Below are 23019 nucleotides of genomic sequence, written 5' to 3'. Positions count from 1 at the left end.
TCATGGAATTTTTTTCAAAAGCAATTTCTTTTCCACAAGCCTTTTTCCATGATATATCATAGATGAATTTTCCTTTGACCACTAATTTGTTTCATTTCGGTTAAAAGATATATCACTCTACCAAGTACCGTAGGCACAATCAAATGAAATTACTTTGTCTAAATCAGTTATGCTAAGTAATTCTAAAGTATAATTTTAGAAAAAAAAAAACCTTTTTATGTTTAATCTTAAAATGTCTGAACTTCTTGACAGTCCAGAGAAAATAAAATTGTATTTTTAGGGATGATTGAATATTTAAAGAAAGGGTCTCATGTACGGTATTTGCAGAAAAGTGAAAGTCACATAATAGAAAATTGGATGAAACCAATAGAATAATAGAATAGAATAAAGAAAAGCACAAATGAGGTATATAACTGTATGGGAAAGATAGCTTAGAAATAATAGAAGGAGGGGCTAGGAAGCTTCATCTTGTTCCAGGCAGAAAGGAAGGGTGCTCTGCTCATTTGTAGCTTTCCTTCTGCTCAGCACTTTGCTTCTACTGAAAATCTCCTTAGTGCTGAACTGATCCTGCCTCACATTTACATTATCCTTGGATAGCAGCAAAACAAATAGGAGAGCTATTCTGAATGGATAACTCACAAGTTTTGATAGTGAGTACTCTATCAAGCAATTATCTGGGTTATTCTGTATTTTATAAGACAGGGCACAGGTAGCAATATCTTAATAGAAGAGACTCTGTCCTTTTTCCTGTTCTATTGTATCCTGTTACACATCTTGACTCATTCCCTGTACTAACACAAGTATTTTTTTTTCTTATTGACATCAAAATATAATGCTGTTACAGACTTTGAAAGCTACAACCCAAACAAATTGATAGTAACTTCAATTTAATCAGATCTCCAACTTGTAATATTAAATGAAAAGCTGTCCAAAAGGAAGATATTTAAAAAACGATATTAGTGTGCTTTCAAAAGAACCAGAGCCAACCTTGTATTTCAAAGATCCTTTTATAAACAATAGAAAATGTTTTACTTTCATTTCCTGAATCTAATTCTATCTACAAATAGTTGAGAAAAACTTTCTATTACTTTTATTCTTCTGGAACATGAAATCTACACTTCGCATCGGTTCCAACAGAAGATAAGGGTGTGCATCCAATATGTGCACTCTCCCTTCTGATATTCCTGAGTTGTTACTTTCTAAAATGTGTATTTCATCTCTGCTACCCCAGAACCAATGGGGGAAGTGGTCCCTTGGGTCCCTTTTCCCTAGAGTCTTACAGAGAGCTGGTTTTCTATTTTTCGCAGCTGTCATGCTTGCATTCTGTTCATTTCCTGGCATGGCGGTTCTAAAACCTCCTTCTCCCCATAGTCCCTTGCCCAGGAAATAAAACATCCTGCCTGTCTCCCTGCCCAGCCATTGACCGCAGGCAACTTTATTTACCAATTAGAACCAGCTGGGTGTAGGGCCCATCAGATTTTCACAGGCAGAAAAAATTCTGGTGTAATTTGGGAATCCATTTAACATAACATAAGCAATAAACCACATCTTCCTCCCAAATTCATGACCTCTTCTTTAGCCACTATTGACACATATATACTTATCAAGGACACAACAAATACAATGACCTGAGTTGGTTTAGAGTTGCCTGCATGTGCATGCTTCCAGGGCTGGCCACTCCATCTTCAATAACTAATCAGGGTTCATCTCAGTAGAAGACTAATTCTCCCTCACGTAACAATTGCTAATTGCCTGTAGCTCTGTTCTAGCACAGGGTCCTGAGATTTTTGTCCTCATTTACATTGGCATGTCAACTGTTGCATTTCTTCAGGTCTTATTCAGGTAGCTATGCTGTTGAGATTTTATACGTATAGCTAACCTCTCATAGCTGCTAAAAGGCAGAGACTCACAGCAAACTTTCTGTTTCTCTGGTTGTTGCAATATTTCCCGTCCCCCTTCCTTGATGGTCCTCTAGTTGGGTGCAGGAATGGAGTTCTAAGTATATTAATTACGACTGAGGTTTCCATGGTCAGTCAGTCTCTGCATTTTGATCAATTGTGGCTTTTGTAATGGTCTCCCCCTACTGTACAAAGAAGCCTTTCTGAAGAGGGATGAGATCTAGACTTGTCTAGTGGAAACAGCCTAACTGGAATGATAACTGTAATGAAAATGTGGTAAGTGTAAATGCTGAAATACTCTTCAACTGTAAAGAAAAAACAAGAAATTTAGAGGAATTGAGAGAACTAGAGAATATTATACTAGTGAGGTAACCATCATTCAGAGAGACAAATGCTTCATGTTTTCTTTTGTCTGTAGAGTTGGACTTGAAGAGTCTGTGCCATTTTCTTTTGCTGTTTCTACTTTAAACATGACATCCAAAAATGAAATAAAGAAAAATAGTATGGTTCATAGTAATATGTAGGAAACATTTTGATATGTAGGATATCACTGGGGTCTTACTAACAGCAAACCTACTGTCAGTATAGTCAACTCAAAGTATTTCAACATATAATAACATATAGTAGTATAAAACCTCAAGCATATAAATAAGGATGACACTATCACTTTAATCATTAATGTCCTTGTGTCCTTTCTAGGTAATTAATCACATCGAGTCTGCCCCTCCCCCGTCTCAGAGGCAAGAGTCTATTTGTATTCTCTATATCTTTTAGCAAATGGTTATCAGGCTGTTGAACATGAATTTTAATATTAAACAAGGTAATTGCTTTTAGTTGCAAGGCATCATTTTTGTCTGCACAATTAAGTAAGGCTTTGACATAGGATCCAACAGTGAGCACACTGTCAGCATACCGACTTAGTAAGAGTCAATGGACCCTGTCATGCAGTTCATCCTAACATCTCTTAGGGTCGACTCATCTGTGTTGTACCTGCTGATGAATTCTGTTACTGACATCAGGATAACAGTGGAAAAGGACTGGGACATTGCTGTTATTAGCAGATACAATGATTCGAAGAGAGAGAACAACCTCATCTTGTGTTCAATCACATTTCTCTATCTTACAAACCTTAGGTTGGGAAGTGTGATCTACAGTTGTAGAAAAACTATTTGAAGTCTTAGAGAAAGGAAGCTGCACTTGTAGTGAAAAACAGGGTGCTTGCCTATGTGAAACAGTTCTTTCTTTTCTAAAAAAATTTTTTATTAGATATTTTCTTCATTTACATTTCAAATGCTATCCCAAAAGTCCCCTATACCCTCCTCCCACCTTGTTCCTCTACCCACTCACTCCCACTTCTTGGCCCTGGCATTCCCCTCTACTGGGGCATATGATCTTCACAAGACCAAGGGCCTCTCCTCCCATTGATGGTCGACTAGGTCATCATCTGCTACATGTGCAGCTAGAGACATGAGCTGTGGGGGTACTGGTTAGTTCATATTGTTGTTCCACTTATAGGGTTGCAGACTCCTTCAGCTCTTAGGTACTTTCTCTAGCTCCTACATTGGGGGCCCAGTGTTCCATCCTATAGATGACTGTGAGCATCCACTTCTATATTTGCCAGGCACTGGCAAAGCCTCACAGGAGACAGCTATATCAGGGTCCTTTCAGCAAAATCTTACTGGCGTATGCACTAGTGTCTGGGTTTGGTGGCTGATTATGGGATGGACCCCCAGGTTGGGCAGTCTCTGCATGGTCCATCCTTTCATCTTAGCTCCAAACTTTGTCTCTGCAAATCCTTCCATGGATAAAAAATGTTCAACATCCTTAATCATCAGGGAAATGCAAATCAAAACAACCCTGAGATTCCACCTCACACAAGTCAGAATGGCTAGGATCAAAAATTCAGGTGACAGCAGATGCTGGCAAGGATGAGGAGAAAGAGGAACACTCCTCCATTTTAGTGGAGTTCCAACCTACTCTGGAAATCAGTCTGGAGGTTCCTCAGAAAACTGGACATAGTACTATCCGTAGATCCAGCAATACTTCTCCTGGGCATATACCCAGAAGATGTTCCAACTGGTAATAAGGACACATGCTCCAATATGTTTATAGCAGCCCTATTTATAATAGCCAGAAGCTAGAAAGAACCCAGATGTCCCTCAAAATAGGAATGGATACAGAAAATGTGGTACATTTACACAATGGAGTACTATGTAGCTATTAAAAACAATCAATTTATGAAATTCTTAGGCAAATGGATGTATCTGGATGATATCGTCCTGAGTGAGGTAACCCAATCACAAAAGACATCACTTGATACGCACTCACTGATAAGTGGATATTGGCTCAGAAACCTAGAATACCCAAGATACAACTTCCAAAACACATGAAACAGTTCAAAGCCTATTAAAAGCCATACTGGTCATTTGACCTAACCAATCTAACTTATTTCTAGAGGGAAATACCCAGGCCTTCCTGGTCCTCTTTCACAACACATCATAGACTGTATTCCCTTATTAACATAATCCTGTATCAATGTCATATCATGAGCATACTCCAATTAACATTTAACATTAAAAAGCTCTACCCAAGGATTCACTGACCTGGTACCATGTGCATAAATGTCCTTGCCAGACTCTAATAGCTAAAACCCACATGAGTGAAGGAGAGAATTAATTGTCCCCGGAAGGCATAAGAAAGTAGACAGAAGGTACATTTAGCATGCACACATAGAGCATTTAAAAATATATTCCAATCAAAATTTACATTATTTTTATTTTATAGTAAACAAAACATAGATGAGACAAAATTAGATTTGTAAAAGATGAACCAGGAGAATTTTGAACAATTTTGTTCTACCCAATAATATTTTCTTTATTGTTTTTTATAGGCTTTTGGGTTTGTTCTCATGTTAATTATACTAAACAACCATTGGGGGAAAAACATTTTTAACTACCCAAATATTACATAGATAGTAGGGACAAGTCTCACTTGCAATTGTTTTCCCTTGAGGAAACCAGAGAGTGTAGTCCTAGGCTTCATAAGACTGAGTACACCCTGTGATCTCAGATTATTTTCCAGTGTTCTCTTCCTGATTATTTTAGAAAATTGGCAATGCATAGTCAATATCATGTCAAATACCTTTTAAAGAGTTATAGTGATCATAGATATCAGTCTTAATTTATGCCCACTGACCTCTTAAACACCTATCAAATGCAAGATTTCCATTATCTACTGTTTATTGGTCACCAATTTCATCAACTGTTTGTCTATAGCTTGAGTACTATCATCCTTCCACTGCTCCAAAGTGTTTGTTTATTTTGTGAAAATGATAAATGGAACCCCACATAGTTATCTCTTGCTCCAAAATTATTGGCCAAATATAGCTAGGAATCAATAAGCTAGCAATCCACAGAACAGAGGTAATTTATGAGGAAGTAAACAAAATTCATAGAAACAGCCAAGTACTTGTCAAAAACTCATACTATCCTAGTCATATATGTAGAGTTGTTGACCCATCCGTCACAGGGCACAGCTCCTTGGAGAGGCAGAACACGGGGATTTTGACTGCACTCTACCCCACGCCACCACTCCAGGCATGATAAAGCACAGTCTTATGTTTAGGAAAGCTGGAGCTTGTTCTGAGGTCCCTGGGCCTGCCACGAGGCTGGGACCCTGGAATTCTCAGACTGTTGGACATCCAGATGCAGCTGGGTGTAACAGAAGAGCAGAGAATGGAGTCAGGGGTGGAGTGGGAATAGGAGTGGGTGGGTGGGCCTGCAGGCTGCCTCTAGACTAGGGCAGTGCTGCAGACCCTCTGGGTCCCATTGTCTGGGTTGAATGGATCTCTGGGTGCAGATGGGCAAGGAGTTGGTGGGTGACAGACAGACCCACCATAATGCGAGATTATGTAGAATCTGAATGTGTTGTCACAAAGTGAACACCAGTCTTATATAGCACAGAAAATACAAGGGATAGGAAGTCACAGCAGGCACAGTACATTGAAGTTACCTGACACAAAACAAAGGAATGACTACAAAGGGACTTACAGGAACCAGGTAAATGTTTACAGTAAAGATAAAGCAGTCTTACCTAGGGTCAGCTTAATGACAGGTAAGGATTTCACACTCTAGTGCTATACCTTTGAACCTTGTGAAGGCTAGCACCAGGGGGTTCTGCTCTTAGCAGACCTCATGAATAACGCAATATCACAACCCCCCCTATTTCCTAGGCCTTGCTAAATTCTTATATGAGTGTAACTTTTAAGAATCTGGAGAATCTCCATTTGACAGAAGAATTCACCAACTTGCTTCTAATATGCAATGTAGCCTGTACTGAAGATTTCTATCTCAGAGGGATTCTCTGGCTCTTTTATGGTATTCCCTTGTTTGGGTGTGATTTGCTACTGTCCTTAGTAAATACTTTGCAGACCAGCTCTGAGCTACTGGCTCCGTCTTTTGTAATGCTTAATTAGTTACTGAATAGGTAACTTCCTTACTGCATTCCTGCCGGATTCCAAGCTTGTCCAGCCTCTGGGGCCTTGGAACACTGGTGGGAGACTTAACTATATCAGAATTTAATCTTAAAAAGCACTTATAATAAAATAATACTAAAAGAGAGCACGTGGATCCATACATCAGACTAACACGAGAATAGGGTAGGAGTGTATGGGTTAATGAGAACGCCAAAACTCCAGGAGGTGAGTTTTTGTGAAACTCTTTGCCTCATGAGTGGCTTCTAGGCTTCTCAGCCTGTCAAGCAGACTTCACTGGAGGGCGTGGCAGGGCAGGAAGAAAGGGGAGATCTAGCTTATCCCAGCAAGGATAGTCCTTGGCTTGAGGGATGGATGCAGGGTTGGTGGAGGTTGTGACTGGGAGTAGAGAGAGGCTTTCTACAGGAGAGCAGGCTGTGGTTCTGAAGGTCAATGACTCCACACAGTGGATCTCAATGAAAAGAGACAGACCATTGTTCTAACCAGTTTATTGTCATGGTGGAAAATGGATGAGCAAAACCATACCCCACCTCTCAGGGTGGGCCTGAGATTAAAAAACGTTTGCAAGGAGAAATGTCTGGGCAGGGAAATTACTGGCAATGCTCTATCAGCCTTTAGGTTCCTCATGAGCATGAAGAAATCTGCTTTGGAACTCTGTGACTGTGGTCACATCTCTTTTCCTATTGTCTTGGTCTGAGCTGTTAGGGATGCCTCTCTTCATGTGGAGGGGCTTGGGGCATTGCCTTTATGTTACTGATGGCCACAAATCTCTGTATGGGGATTGCAGCTACATGACGGGGGCCTAGTGCCAGGAGCAGGTGAAGCGCCTACTGTCCCTTCGAGGTCTCTGGGGCTTCCAGTCTTTAGTTTGTTACCAGGCTTCCTCTCATGCTCCACTGACCCACGATATAGAAGATATTTGTTTCTTTCTTCAAATTGGCATTTAATCTTATGAAAGATAATTACAAATAGCCTACTACATAGTTTTCTACTGTAAGCTAGGTTACAGAGAAGTAGGAACGACCATGCTTGAACCTTCATAATGCAGCAGAGACAACTGACAGCCTGAGCAGCTAAAAGTCACCAATTGACATTTAAAAATCGTGTCTCTAGCTGCATATGTAGCAGAAGATGGCCTAGTCCGCCATCACTGGGAAGAGAAGCCCCTTGATCTTGCAAACTTTATATGCCCCAGTACAGGGGAACGCCAAGGCCAAGAAGTGGGAGTGGGTGGGTAGGATTTGAAATGTAAATGAAGAAAATACCTAATAAAAATTTGGGAAAAAATGTGGTCAATTTTGGGGGCTGGAGAAATGGCTAAAGAGATATGGTACTTGCTGTGCAGATGTGAGGACCAGGGGCTGGGTCTCCAAAACCTTTTAAAACTTGAGTGAGTGTATATGGCTACCCTCAAGGAAGTAGAAAGAAGGACTCAGGGCAAGCTGGCTAGCCAGACCAGCAAACTCAATGAGTTCTTTGTTCAACTACAAGACTCTGCCTCAACATATAAGGTGTAGACTGATAGGGTGAGATACCAAATGCAAACTTGAGGCTCCTTATGCACATGTGCATGCATACATGCATGTGCATGTATACACACACACCTGACACACTGACATTTAGTAAGTAAATTTAATGAGAATTATTCATACTATCTTTTTCTCATTTATGTGAGGTGAAATTATTTTCCAATAATATTTTAAAAATCATACATTTGATTGCATACAAATACTCCATCATTTTTCTTTTCTAATCTGATATCATTCAAATAACCAAGTAAATACTCATTATACTATATTTAAGAAAGACGGGTCTGTACATTCAATATCTGAGACTTTCCACTGTAACTGCAACATAATCTTAAAATGAGCATGCAATGAAACAAAATCTTTAGCTGCTACCTGTGAACCACAGCCATCTTGGTTGAAAATGTGTATATATGTGCATGTGTGCATGTGTGTGTTAGTATGTGTGTATGTGACGAAGTGTAAGAATGAGTGCATATATACATATGTATATATATTTTTTTCTACTAACAAAAATTATCACTGAGATAATGCAATATGTCTTTAAATCTTCCTTACTGCTCTGTTAAATTTTACTGGCCTAGTTTAGTATACCTATACATACATGTGTGTGTGTGTGTGTGTGTGTGTGTGTGTGTGTGTATGGTACATTCTCAAAGAGTATGATTTAATACAAGGTCTATCTATCCTGTTTCACTGAGATCAGCTAAGGAATGTCCCACTCTCTAGATTTATGAATAATTGAGATGGGAACGATATTAAACCCAGTATTTTTTTAATCCCTGTAGGTGGCAGTATCTGCCAGAGCTTTTGTGTGTAATGACATTCCTCTAGCTTTCTGACCTTTTTCTGTTGTTCTGTCCATTGGGGAAACTCACAGGGACAAGAATGTCTACATGTGTGATTAAGCAAGCAAAGGTATGAGACCAAACATGCAGACATTAGGCTTGGGCAGGCTTGACAACTAAGTGGATAAACCAGAACATAAGAGATGTTCGGGTTGTCTCAATGGACCTGATTGCTGCTCTGTGTTTGGGCTCATTTGTTTGTCTGTTTTACAAAGATCAGAAAGAGTGGAGTATTTTTGTGTAACCAATACCTGTCTTCTTGGGGCAGTGTCTTCCCTTATATTCTAAAGATAAGCTAAGATTGCATAAAAGTGGGGATGCTAGAGAATACCTTATTCATTGTTGAAAGAACTAGATGTCAGTAGCTTTTAGAAGCCCAGAATTTTATGCTGGACAATCATCATGGGTGTGAAAGGAAAAGAAGAGAGAAATGTGGGCACAGCTATGAAGAATGCTGTAATATTGCTGTAAGGATGCTAATGGATTGATATCAAAATCAGTTCCAAGTTCACACAGGTTTAAAATGAGCTTGAAGTTTGGTTAGTGAGTCCATGTAAAAAGCCAATAAATTTATACTCTAGTGAAACATTGTATGCTCTAACGTATAAGTACCAGTGAGGTCAACAGAGATAATATGAGATTTGAAATCATGGGACCAAAAAAATATAAAATAATGCAGGAGACATTATACAAAGGACACTGGCAATGACAACTGTTGAAATCCTGAGGAAAAGAAGTGACTACCTTAGAATCCCGGTAGAATTTCAGAAAGAACCCAGCCCTAATGGATTTAAAGTGTTGGTTTTGGTAGGGAGGCAGTTAACAATATTTGGGCTTTAAAAGATGACAGAAAATGACTTAAAAGGTTGGTTAAGTCAGATAAGGTTTGGAGAATAGGAAGTAGATGAACCTAATGAGCATGTGAGATGTGGTGGGAGAGCAGGGTAAAGCCAGAGTGCAGACTGTGAGCACCAGACTTAAAAACTTCCAAAGAGTCATTTAAACAGCATGTTTAAAAGTCCATGGTATGATGGGTAGGAGCTTTTAAAGGGTGAATAATGACTATAAAGTATTTTCATATCTATTACTCTACATATCTATATTGGATATAACCTGGATTCCTAGGCTACATAGATTCTCCCTTGTTCAGTGTTTGGGTTGACTTTAATTATACTTAAATTAAACCATAATAAATTAGTGCCTTCCAGCCAGGAGTATCTCTAAATTCCTGTGACAGAATGACCCATTTCCAGAGTTCCTCTGCAGGTGTGAAGTTTGTTTGTTTGTTGTTTGTTTGTTTTATTTTTTGTTTTGATCCTTGACTTAATTCTTTCATTACAGTGAAGCACATTACTTTCTAAATAACACTCCTAATTAGATTAACAGGTCACTCTTTGTCTCCACCCATGTCTCTCTAGTTCCCTTTTCTTTTGGCTTTCTTCATATTGATGTTTCTTGACTTAGTCTCTTACCTATCATTCAGTGATATAAAATGTAACTAATCGGCCATAAAAAAGATAAATTTTATAGAGGTTCATAAAACGGCACAGTGCACTGCTGCACAAGCTGAGGCCCTGAGATTAATCTCTAGACACCAAGAAACGTGGGAAGAGAAACCTGACTTCAGAGTTTCTCTATGACCTCCACATGTATGATGTGGCATGTGCCCACCCCCACATATCATACTCACACAATAATAATAGTAAGCTCTAAAATATATTTTGTAACGTTGTGTCTTTTAATTTTCTCATTGGTGGTAAGATGTCAGTTGAGAGCAATGGGAAGCTCTGCAGTCCAGGTAACAGGTCCAGGGGGCTGCCAGGTCCAGTCTGCTCTTTCCAAGTGTCATTATTTGCCTTCACTTTATGTCTCTCCTAACGCCCTTGATTTTAGTCAAGCATCATATGCATGTTCCTACATTCTATGCCATTTATGCTATACGCCTTCTGGGTATTTTCCTCATTCAAGATTTTGTACCTTAAAACACCTAAAAGCCTATTTCACAAAAAGTCATATATTAATTTGTCAGGTAAGATTTTTAGCACTAAGAAGCACTATGAGTTTCGTTTCGTTTCGTTTCGTTTCTTTTCTTTTCTTTTCTTTTCTTTTCTTTTCTTTTCTCTTTTCTTCTCTCTCTCTCTTTCTTTTTTTAAAGTTTAGTCATTTTTATTGAATATTTTATTTATTTATTTATTTATTTATTTATTTATTTATTTCAAATGGTATCCCCTTTCCCAATTCCTTCCCTCTATCCCATCCTGCCTACTCCTGCTTCTATGAGGATGTGCCCCTGGGGACCCACCCGCGCACCCCTGCCTCCCCACCCTGGCATCTCCCCATGAGGCTGAGGCATCAAGCCTTCATGGGATCAAAGGCCTCTTCTCCCACTAATGCCCAACAAGGATACATATACAGCGGGAGCCATGGGTCCCTCCGTGTGTACTCCATGATTGGTGATTTAGACTCTGGAAGCTTGGAGGATCTGGTTGGTTGATTTTATTGTTCTTCCTATGGAGTTGCAAACCCCTTCAGCTCCTTCAGTCCTTTCTCTTAACTCCTCCATGGGGGAACCCATTGGGGACCCTGTGCTCAGTCCAATAGTTGGCTGAGAGCATCTACCTCTGTATATGTCAGGCTCTGGCAGAGCCTCTTAGGAGACAACTATATCAGGCTCCTGTAAGCATGCACTTCTTGCCATCCACAATAGTGTCTGTGTTTGGTGGCTGTATATGGGATGGATCCCCAAGTGGGGCAGTCTCTGGATGGCCTTTCTTTCAGTCTCTGCTCCACAGTTTGTGTCCATATTTGCTCCTCTGAGTATTTTGTTACTCCTTCTAAGAAGGACCAAAGCACCCACACTTTGGCCTTCCTTCTTCTTGAGATTCATGTGGCCTTTGAATCACATCTTGAGTATTCCGCGCTTCCCTAGGAGGTCATGTGCAAGCTTCCTATCTTAGCAACTTTGTTTAGTCTCTGTTTCAGAACGTAAATCTTACCTCTGGGCATTCAGCCTGTACTGACTTCCTCTCTGAGTTATTTCTAACTTATCTGGGAGATAGGCTCAATGATGCATGTTTATTCTTCCAAAGTATTTATTCATGGCTTGGATCCTGTAGAGAAGGTACTTTACTATCTGAGATGTATATACATAAGTAAGGGACTGAGGTTAATAAATATAGTACGAGTATAATTTTTAGATAATGTCCCCAAATCAGATATTACCCACAAATTGTCCTTCAGGAGAAACTTTCCCTCCCCTCATTTGACTGTATAATAAACAAGCACTTAAGATACATTAAGTATAATAAAATACTTAAGGTATATTAAGCATAATCAAATACTTAAGATACATTAAGCATAAGACTGTCAACATTCAAAAGCTTGGGAAATGTGTTACATTTAGCATCATTATGCCTGTTTTCAGAAGAAATAGGGAAATAACTCAAATCACTTGACACACTGTTCTAAAGTGGTCTGCATCGGGGAGTAATCAAATGGACTTGGGTCACTACTGTTGGCAAAATAGAAAGAAGGACGTCTGTAAATGGAAGCCAGTCTCTTCCCCATTCCAGTTTGACTGACTTCCCCAAATGACTGTCCAGTTTGTCCAGGCATTTGTGTTTGCGAGTATAGTTGTCCTGATTATGCACTAAACACTATGATAAATATGTGGTCTCAGAGTCCCTCTAAGATGCCCAGAGAGATCCAGCAATACATTGAAACTAACAGTGAGGTGAGTATCAGATTTCAGGAATGAGGCTTTTCTGATGTGCATGCGGCCAAGGGCTAGATCCCCTGCTCTGTGTAAAATAAGACATGGTACATGGCTATCTGATTGTATTTAGTGTAAGTTGCTTGTGATTTTGGGACTTTGAAACAATGCCTACCTAAAATTACATACCAGAAGTCAATTCCAGCTCAACAGAGCTCACTTCCTTGTAAACAGTCCTACCTGTAGGAACAGCCTTCTGCATTAATTCTGCACTTTACTTCATGTCCAGCAGTTGCATCTAGAATTCTGCCACTGTTAACATTTCTTGGATTATTGTCTTTATGATTTACTTTAAATACAATTTTAATAATCAATATGAATTTAATAATCAGTTTTGCTCTAAGAGATTGGGGTGATGTGAAAAATAATGATCAGGCTTATTTTTAACCAGTATTATTTAAAAACATGTTTTTTCTTCAAGAAAACTCTGACACTTTATGTATAGTTGATATTAGACATCAATGCATATATTTCCAAGTGACTTGGAAAGGAGCCTCATGAAGTGACTTGTAAGAATAAGTAAAGGACTTTATTGATGGAGACTGATAGTCATATAAGACCTAGTCATATCTCTACCTGCACAACCAGAGCCACTTGTATATGAACAAATCTATGACAGATTTAATGGTAATTGCAATGTCACTATTATTAGCAGTCTTTTTCATTCTAGCTGTTAGATGCATGACATTTCCAGCAAGTCATTAGTTTATCTGGCTGTACAGTGAAAACAGATACTTCCCATTACCACACCTATGTTACAACAATACCTGGTAAGAGTAACTGTTGAATATGACAGCTTAATGTGCTCATCACAAACTATTGGAGACTAGAGAGCAAAGTGCTAACAAGCAACAGCGTACTTACTGGAAGAAAAAAAATGAGGACAGAAACACTTGGACAAGTTTACACTAATGGCAGGACTCACTGCCATCCTTCTTTGAGACAGGAATAACTCAGGATCGCACTGGTTCAGGACACCATGATCTCCTATGTACTAACTATCTCTTTTTCAGTGACTGAGAATTTTATACACTTACAAAAATGTATCCTTTACCTCCTCACCTTCACCTCTCACCCCTGCATGTTTCACCTGATTTCTCGGGCTCCCATTTCGAAGAAACATCCCAACTGACAGATCAGAGTTTATAGCTCATATGATGTTGTCATCAATGTTATTAAAGACATGGATCACTTGGGTTTTATGACAAGCTCATAGGACCATTGATACTAACTTCGGAAGGTTGTTCTTTGGGGACCTTGTGCATGTGAAGAAGAAAGGAACAAGACAATAGGACAACTTTAAACCTAATGATCTGACAGCTGTGAAGCCGGAAGATGGTTGCTCCCTGTTAAATGCACACTGAGAAACAGTCTCAGAAGTGGACAATGTTATTTTAATTGTGACCAAACAGTAAATGCTCTAAATTAAAACCAATTGAGGGCGAGGAAGTAAAAGGCCCAAGATGTGAAATGAGAGAAGAGGGCTCACACCTGAGTACTCAATGGGAATCAGTGAGAGGAGCTATGAATACAGCCTATGTCAGAGATTTCCCTGAACTTGCTGGGACCTTCATCACCTTATAGTCACACCCCATGTTTGAAAAGTAGTATGCAGATTCTCAGAGGCCTAGGTTGTGCTTTATGGATTGATTGATAATACCTCTCACTCTCTAAGTGCTCAGGAGTCTCTGCCTCCTGCACTCCCTTCCTCCCATGCTGTTCATCCCCCTCCAACCCTCCCTCCATGCCCCCTCCTCCTTCCTTCCTTTCCTCTATTGTCTTGTGCTACAGAGGGAATTTTGAATGGCTGATTGTGGATTGTGCATCACTTAATTCCACTTCTGAAACATCAGAGGATCCATGGGAGTGCTGCTGTCTCCAAAGTCACTAAAAGTGCTGTCTGCGTTTGTTAATTAAGCCCAGGGCACCAAGAGGGTCACATAGTCTGTAGATACTGATAAACATAGAAAGGCACACAATTCTAAGTGTAATTCATCTTGGCTTACTTAATATTACAAATATACTTTGTCTTTTTAATTCTCTAAATGAGTATAAAAATTTCAGTGGAAGGTGTTTTTTTAGGCAATAATGGTTTTCTAATAATAATGATAGAAGTGAAAGGTATGCAAGTCCACCTGAAAAGGTAGAGATTAACATTACAGGAAACTGTCCCCTTCTCCCACAGAGGAGACATTATCTATGCATGTCACACCTCAGAGCTTCAGGTTTTATTTTAAAATCACATTTGCTTTAGAGAAAAGCTGCAAGCAAAAAAGACAACAAAACAAAGCTCCCAGTTTTCTCTCTAAGAAAACTAGGACTTCTCAAGCATTATTTCCTAAGCAGCCACCAGTCCATTCTCAGCAGAGTTGCAGCCTCTGCTTTCCAGCTAAGGACTTTATTCATGAGTGACAAGCAGACAATTTACCCAGGGAATAATATGAAGAAATGAATTGGGTAATTGCAAACTGTATTATTGGTAGACTTTAGGTTAATGACTTGGAAAGTTTATCCTGGCTGGATTTAGAGAAACATTTCAGTTATTACACTTATTCGTTTTTAATTTTAACTGACAGACACAGTTGGGAAATCTATTCATAGTTAAGTAAAATGATATTGTAACAAAATCAAGAAGGCTGGTTTATAATGCAGTGGACATACCTTCCATATAGCCCACAGTGCTATTCTGTGAGTGGACTCTTCAGAAACTGGCTTCCTGGCTGGCTATACTCTCCAAGTAATTCTAGGCTGAGCACTAACATTTCCCCTAATGCTCACTTACAACCCATAAAAAAATTGTTAAAAATCATTTAACATGACTGGTGTAAGAGTTTGGAATTTAGCCAACTTTGAGAAACATATATGTTAATAGATATATGTATATATGTATATATTATGTGTGTGTGTGTATATATATATATACACACACACACACACACACACATACATACATACACATTTCTGAGGAACAATTGATGACTTTACAGTGTGAAAGCTGAAAGCCAAAGCCTATTAACCTTCATTGGACTAAAGAAGACAATTTAACCCATTTGTTACCTAGCTTTTAAAGTTTCTATAACAAAATTCTTAATAAATGTTGTTATAAATATATTTTATAGTTATCAGTGCTTGACTTATTTAAGAAATACCTTGACATTTCATATTTCAAATAGCAAAATTAAAATTAATCCCTTGTTGAATTCTTAAATATCATTCTTCATTTTCTCTCAGAAGTACAATGGGTTGTTTAGACACTTGCAGACATGTAAAAATGGATAAGCCTTTATTTATGCACCGAGTTTCTCATATTATTAGTTGGAACCATATTACATAAGCAAGTTATTATTTTTTGTTTACTCTATTTTCCACATGATGCATTTTGAACAGCAAGAATAATATCCATTTGGTATTCAGTTTGCACATGGTATTCCATGGTTGTCGTGCCTGATTAGGTCAGAGATTTGTCTTGCCTTTTGCCTTTAAGCTACAGTCCCATGTCTCAAGCAGGCAATCTACCCCAGGAGTTCTTCCCTCCCTCTTAACAGAGAAAACAGGCATCAAATGTGCACTAGGATATGGTCCCTTTTCAGTTTCAAAATTATAAAATTCTGAAATGTTGGACAATTTTACCCAAAAAGGAGGATTACAATACACCTTAAAAACCCATCATCTCCTGTCTGTAAGTCACACCAAAGGTAATTCTAACTTTGAAGAGTTTCTTGAACTACGACTTAGAAATAATGAGTTTCTCGATCTAGAAAGTTTACAAAAATAAATAAATAAATAAATAAAATACTTAATCACCCATATCAGGAAAATTTTCTTTCTTAAAAAGCCATCTCTACTAATAAATTAAGTCACTTCCCTTATAAAGTTTTGTTATTACTTCCATAATTAAATACATGATTTTGTTATGAAGGGAGAGCTTAACAAGAAGCAAAATTGACCATATATTTCTGAGTCATCCTAACAGGAGATATTAGAGAAAACGATAAAGAATTTGTGATCTTTATACTGATGCCTGGGCAAAGAGTTGGGAGCACGATTCCCTGGTAACATGTATGAGCCATAACCATCAGCTCTGTTTTGATTAAACACTGACAGGCAGGTTGCTCATCTCCCATATATTATAGAGGAAGAATCTACAGTTGGTTTCCTATGTTTGGATATGGAGGTCCTACTGCTATATTTTATTCTTATCCCTCTTGGTATAAATGCTTAATTATTTCATGTTTTTGAAAAAGAAAGATTCTGTCATTTCTAGTTTATTTCCATTCTTTATAGGAGAATACTCAAATAAATATTCGTTCAATAAATTATTCTAAACATACTATTATTATCAAGATAATAGTATGTTAACAATAGTAAACATACTATTATTAATAGTAAACATACTATTATTATCAAGATAATAGTATGTCAATAATAGTAAACATACTATTATTATCAAGAATTTGATAATAACAGAAGTGGATGCTCACAGTCAGCTAATGGATGGATCACAGGGCTCCCAATGGAGGAGCTAGAGAAAGAACCCAAGGAGCTAAAGGGATCTGCAACCCTATAGGTGGAACAACATTATGAACTAACCAGTACCCCGGAGCTCTTGACTCTAGCTGCATATGTATCAAAAGATGGCCTAGTCGGCCATCACTGGAAAGAGAGGCCCATTGGACACGCAAACTTTATATGCCCCAGTACAGGGGACCGCCAGGGCCAAAAAGGGGGAGTGGGTGGGTAGGGGAGTGGGGGTGGGTGGGTATGGGGGACTTTTGGTATAGCATTGGAAATGTAAATGAGCTAAATACCTAATAAAAAATGGAAAAAAAAGAATTTGACCTAATGCTAAATAATAGGCAGTGTGATTTTCTGTTGCTTTGCACCAGCTAACAGGAGCTTTTGACTGAAAACAAAAAGTCATATTATGTCTAACATTTACAACTTTTGCTTTCTTGTCTGAAATCCCAAAGTGACCTTGTAGTCATTGTTAGGGAAAGGAGTAGCAGAGAAGTGAACTGTCTCTTTCTGCTCAGATTTTTAAAAATAGATTTGACATCCATCTCTGTTGGTATTTTAAGCAATTACCTGCCACTTATATATCAGTTGTGAGACTTTAGGGTTTTCTAATGCTATTAGAGTCTTCCATCAGTAATGATATCAGAAAGTGTACAACCTGAGCCCGAGTCTGCAGGTACAAAGGGATAAAATATACTTTCTAGAGTAGCATTTGCAGCTAGATCTAAGAGGGAGAAGTTGCTGCCTGAGTAAGGAGGAAAGTGAATGGAAAGGCAATGGCTTCGGAGGATGCTGTCTGGGCTTCATCTATGGACTAAGGCTGAGAATCTACTGTTTGGTTTCTCTGTGAAACTTATCCCAAGACAAGAAAGTGACTGTATAAGGAAATTTCGTTTAGTCTGGATTTATTCTCAAATGGATTCTACAGACTATCTTCAATAATCCTCATGCATTTCTATTAGTCATATGAGGAAGACCTCTTATCTTTGCTTGGTTGACTCATCTTTTTCTTGTTACTTTTCTTGGGTGTTTTCAACTGTTGCTCAAATTATTTCTGTTGTCTTTCAAAAATTGCCATTGTTAAATTGACATCAGAAGATGCAATAATTTTTTGCACTCAAGTCCCTTAGTTTTCTCAACCTGAGAGAAACTAGATTTTCATTGTATCAAGAATGTGGCGTTTCTATAATCAGAGGCTCCTCTGCTCATGCATGTCAGAGTGGATTTTTATGCTCAGAACAATCTGTATGTTTAGTTGTTTTCATGCAAGCAAACAAGTGCAAGAGATGCGCCTACTCCATGGATTTGGAAAAGGTCTTAGTAGTACCTAGTCCTTATTAGCTTTTATTAAGCACCTTGGTCCATCGAAGGCTGCACAAATAAAGAGAGTTTCCAGGCATAGCAGATAAATGAATTGCAGGCTTCAGAATTCTCATCATATGTGTGATTTAGGGTAGTAATTCTTCAGGTTTCTCTGCTCTTAAAGGGTTAACAGTAAATATCAGTTAACTAAAATTCATTCATCTTTATAAGTGTGTGACTTCATGAGAATTTGTACTGTCTTTTGTTTGGTTTTCCTTTCAGAGTGCCAAATGCTTTACTAATTTCCCCTCGAATTATCACCTGAGGTTAGAATCTAAGAATTGTGAAGAATTCTAATGAATCCTTTATTCTAGGGAAGAAGTCAGGCAATATTATTCTGGTGTGTGAAGAGATGGGTGAGGTATAGCAATCTACTTTACACAAAGGGTGAGGTAACTAATTTCTCCTGAGGCTATTTGTAACCTAGTAAACATAAAAAGACACTATTCAGTGGAACCCAGTGCTGATAAATAGACTCCTACTGAGGTCACTCCCTACTTCTTCAAGGTTCCAAGTCAAGTGCCAGCCATCAACAGAAAGATTTTCTAATCCAAAACTCTTTACCAACATCCTCTGCTGTCTTCATCTGACATCTGACCACTGAGAACTTAACATTGAGACTAGACTTCTTATATCGTGGTCTTAATTTCTGATTTCTCACTATCTCCCTTGGACTGTACTCTCTTTTGTAATGCATCTACTTCTAAACCAAGTGTAGTGTTATGTACACAATATGTATTACTGACAAGATAGAAATGTTACTGTAAGACTCCGACCCTTGGTCAGTGGTACTTACGCCCCCCTCCCCCAGTGAGACACGGAGATGCAGATTGAAGCAGAAGCAAGAGGTTTATTTTCTGGCATGTCAGGGTTAACTCTCAATCAGTCCCTCAAGGCTGGTGATGAGAAAGTAACCCCAAATGTCTATTATAAGCAGTTTTTATACTTTTTAGGGGTACAGGTTACATCAGCAAGGTTACAGTTCAAGTTTATTGGCTAAGCATATTGACCTTTAAATCTATTGGCTAGCAAGCATGCCATGCACTTAAACTCTACCTGGGATTTTCCAAAGGGTCAGGTGACTATCAGTCAATACATTCTGAGAATTTTTTTTTTTTAACTCAAGAATATTCCTGTGGATGGAGAATGAAAATTGACCTAGTGTTGACCCCAGGCAGGAGGAGAAATCTGTAAGGAGGGTATGGGACTGGAAAAAGCCCTTGGGGCCCATCATTATTCTTTTTACATCAACTGTTGCTTTAGAAAAAAGAAAGGCTTTGTTATGAATTAATTGCATAACCTTAAGCAAAGTAGAAATATGTGGCTGGCAAGTTTTGAAGCTTACAAAGCTAGTCTTTAGACTTTACCTAAAGTACTTTCAAATTGGACTAATGTCCATGGTTGCTCACATGAGTTCATGCACTAGACATTTTCATAAATTTTAAACAATTTTTAAAACATGTGCATATGTGTGCATCAATGTGTGGGTATATATATGTATGAACTCAGATGCTCATGGAGTAGAGAAAGCAAAGGATCCCAAATAATTGTGAGCTTCCTCCATTGGTCTTGGGAACTGAACTCTGATCCTCTGTAAGAGCAATACTTACTTTTATTACTCGGTCTTCTCTTTAGCTTCTTGTGTTTTCCTTTTTAAGAAGTTACAAATCTTCTTGTAGGATTCCTAACAGTAGGAGTGGACACTATCTGACACTTTTGCCTGTTTCTGCAACCTTTTTCTTCCTACTGAGTTGCCATATCTAGCCTTAATATGAGGGAACCAAGTATCATAGTAACTTGCTATGCCATGTTTGGTTCATATCAGTGGGAGGCCTCCACCTTTATGAAGGGAAAAGATAAAGGGTGGTTGGAAGGGAGAGACTGCTAGTAGAGGAGAGAAGGGTAACTGTGCTTAGGGTGTAATATATGAGAGAACAGTAAGATAGATAGATAGATAGATAGATAGATAGATAGATAGATAGATAGATAGATAAATAGATAGATAGATAGATATAGATAGATAAGTGTTACATAGATAGATACATGATAGGTAGATAGATAGATAGATAGATAGATAGATAGATAGATAGATAATATACAGATAGACAGATAGATAGATGTTACATAGATATATGATAGATGTTACATACGTGATAGACAGATGTTACATAGATACATAGATAGATGATAGAAGTTACATCGATACAAAGATGATAGGCAGATGTTGCATAGATAGATAGATAGATAGATAGATAGATAGATAGATAGATAGATAGATTGATTGATTGATAGATAGATTGATAGATATAGATAAATGTTACATAGATAGATACATGATAGATAGATAGATAGATAGATAGATAGATAGATAGATAGATATAGATAAATGTTACATAGATAGATACATGATAGATAGATAGATAGATAGATAGATAGATAGATAGATAGATAGATAGATAGATAGATATATGATAGACATAGATGATAGATGGATGCTAGATAGATGATGGGGAGATGATAGCTACATAGATTATAGGTAGATGAGAGACAGACAGACACAGAGAGAAACAGAGGGAGGGAGAGAGAGACAGAGAGACAGAGAGACAGACAGAGAGAGAGAGAGAGAGAGAGAGAGAGAGAGAGAGAGAGAGAGAAAGACAGAGAGAGAGATTACTCTGAAAAAATTCAAGGGTTTCTGATGGGGAAATACAATTGAACAGTGAAACTATACATGGCCACCAAGGCCCACTTCGAATCTACAGCTAACTATAAGAATTTTAGAGAATAAGAGTTTGGTGAAGGGAACTGTCTTCTAAGGAAACATAGAAAAGAGGTTAACTATACCCCTAAGGGCCCCACGAGTATGTTAATTTGTAGTAGCATTCTATAGATTTTCCTATCTCCTTAATGTTTATTCTGAAATTGTAATATGGCTATTGTGTTTGATCTATACATTTATCACACTAAGCAAGAACAAAATAAGCTTTAATTCAAATGTATCTTGATCTATGTCAGAGGCAGCTTAGCACCTCTATATTGTTTTATAATCATACATGAGGAGAGGTGATCTTATATTCTAAAATATATTAAAACTGTTCATAAACATAACACACACACACACACACTCACACACGCATGTACGCACGCATGCACATACACACTTGAAACCACAAAATAACTTCTGCCCATATTTGTTCTATAGAACTTTTGTGACCATTGAATGTATACATTTCTTTAAAGGCTCTGAGCTTTTCCAGACAACAAAATGATCAGACTCTACATAAATTTCAGTAGATGTTGTTCATCCTATTTATTTTTCTGAAAAAAAAATTACCAGAGACATATGACCTGTATTCAGTAATTGCATTTTTCTATTCCTGTCAAGCAGGGTTTCCTCTCTTGGCCTTTAACAGCCCATTTAGCCTCTCTACACATTTACCCATCAGCAAAATGTAAATAGCTGAATTAATGTGAATAAAGTGCTTTGAAGATGAAAACCGTTCTCACTGTAAGTAGCAGAAAAACATTTCTTCCTGTATTGAAGAAACTTTTATTGAACTTGGTGTCAGTTCTGTGAAGAGCACTTTAGAGATCACAGAGGTATACAAGGCATTGCCACCATTCCAGCAGAACCTGATAAAGTGTGAGGTTGTAACTAGATTAACTCAAGACTACAAGGCTGGTGGTCATAGCTTGCTGGTTTAAACTTTCTAGAGAAATTCACACTAAGAGTAAAGAGTAAGGTTTTGTCAATGATATTCAAATGGACAGAAAATCCTTGAGCCTCCCAGAATATTCCAGATCTGTGCAACTTTTAGCCCCACTGATCTGTTGCTCCTGAAGGAGAGTCCTATAAAAAATAAAATAGATTTATCTCTTTCTTTGAAGCATAGTTTTGTTTTGTTGCCAAGGCTGATGTCAGACTGCTGGTTGTCTGATCACAGCTCCAAGTGCTAGAAGTTCCCGTATCTGTTTCCATATTGCCCTTGGGTTTTTAAAAGCTCTCAAAGAAAGCTAAATGTGATTTCAAGAAGGAATATGGTTTTAAATATTGATAACAGTAAATATATCACATAAACATATAGGGCTAATTTAAGCACAAATATTTTCCAATTTATTATTAAATCTTTTTCATGATGACCTCTGGGAAGGAGAAGTGGGGAATTCCAGTTCAGGCATTCTCAAACAATTGTATTCATGGAAACATGGATGCTGCTGTTTGAAGGGCTGCATCTTTGCTCGGTGATGCTTCTTGACACTAAGCAACCTAAGCAAGTCGGAGGAAGAACACAGTCACTCTTTCTAGTAAAGATCCCTGGCCTGCCTTGTTTGAGCATCTCCAGCTAATGTGCGTGGGTGGATGGACAGAGAGTAGACAGACGTTCTTAGTTTTCTCCACGTGTCACTAAGGTTATTCCCCAGATGCTAAAACATCAGTCTGTACCATTGAGAGGGTATGGCAAAATTTTCATTCAGAGTTCTTTATCCATAAAATGGGGGGTGACAACCTGCTTGTAGAGCTGTTATGCCAGCAAAGGGGAGACCAGCTAAGCTTTGTGCTTTACCATGCTACCTGGAGTTCTTGACTACTAACCTTATGACCACA

General features: G+C 38.2%; 1 protein-coding gene across 42 annotated transcripts in view; it reads left to right on the top strand.

The window, feature by feature from the left end:
• The window catches only part of Nrxn1 (neurexin I), a 1059516-nt gene that overhangs the window by 815103 nt on the left and 221394 nt on the right, over nt 1-23019 (top strand). The window lies entirely within an intron of this gene.

Source organism: Mus musculus, chromosome 17 (assembly GCF_000001635.26).
Source record: "Mus musculus strain C57BL/6J chromosome 17, GRCm38.p6 C57BL/6J".
NCBI classification, from domain to species: Eukaryota; Metazoa; Chordata; class Mammalia; order Rodentia; family Muridae; genus Mus; species Mus musculus.
This window is presented reverse-complemented; position numbering and strand designations above follow the sequence as displayed.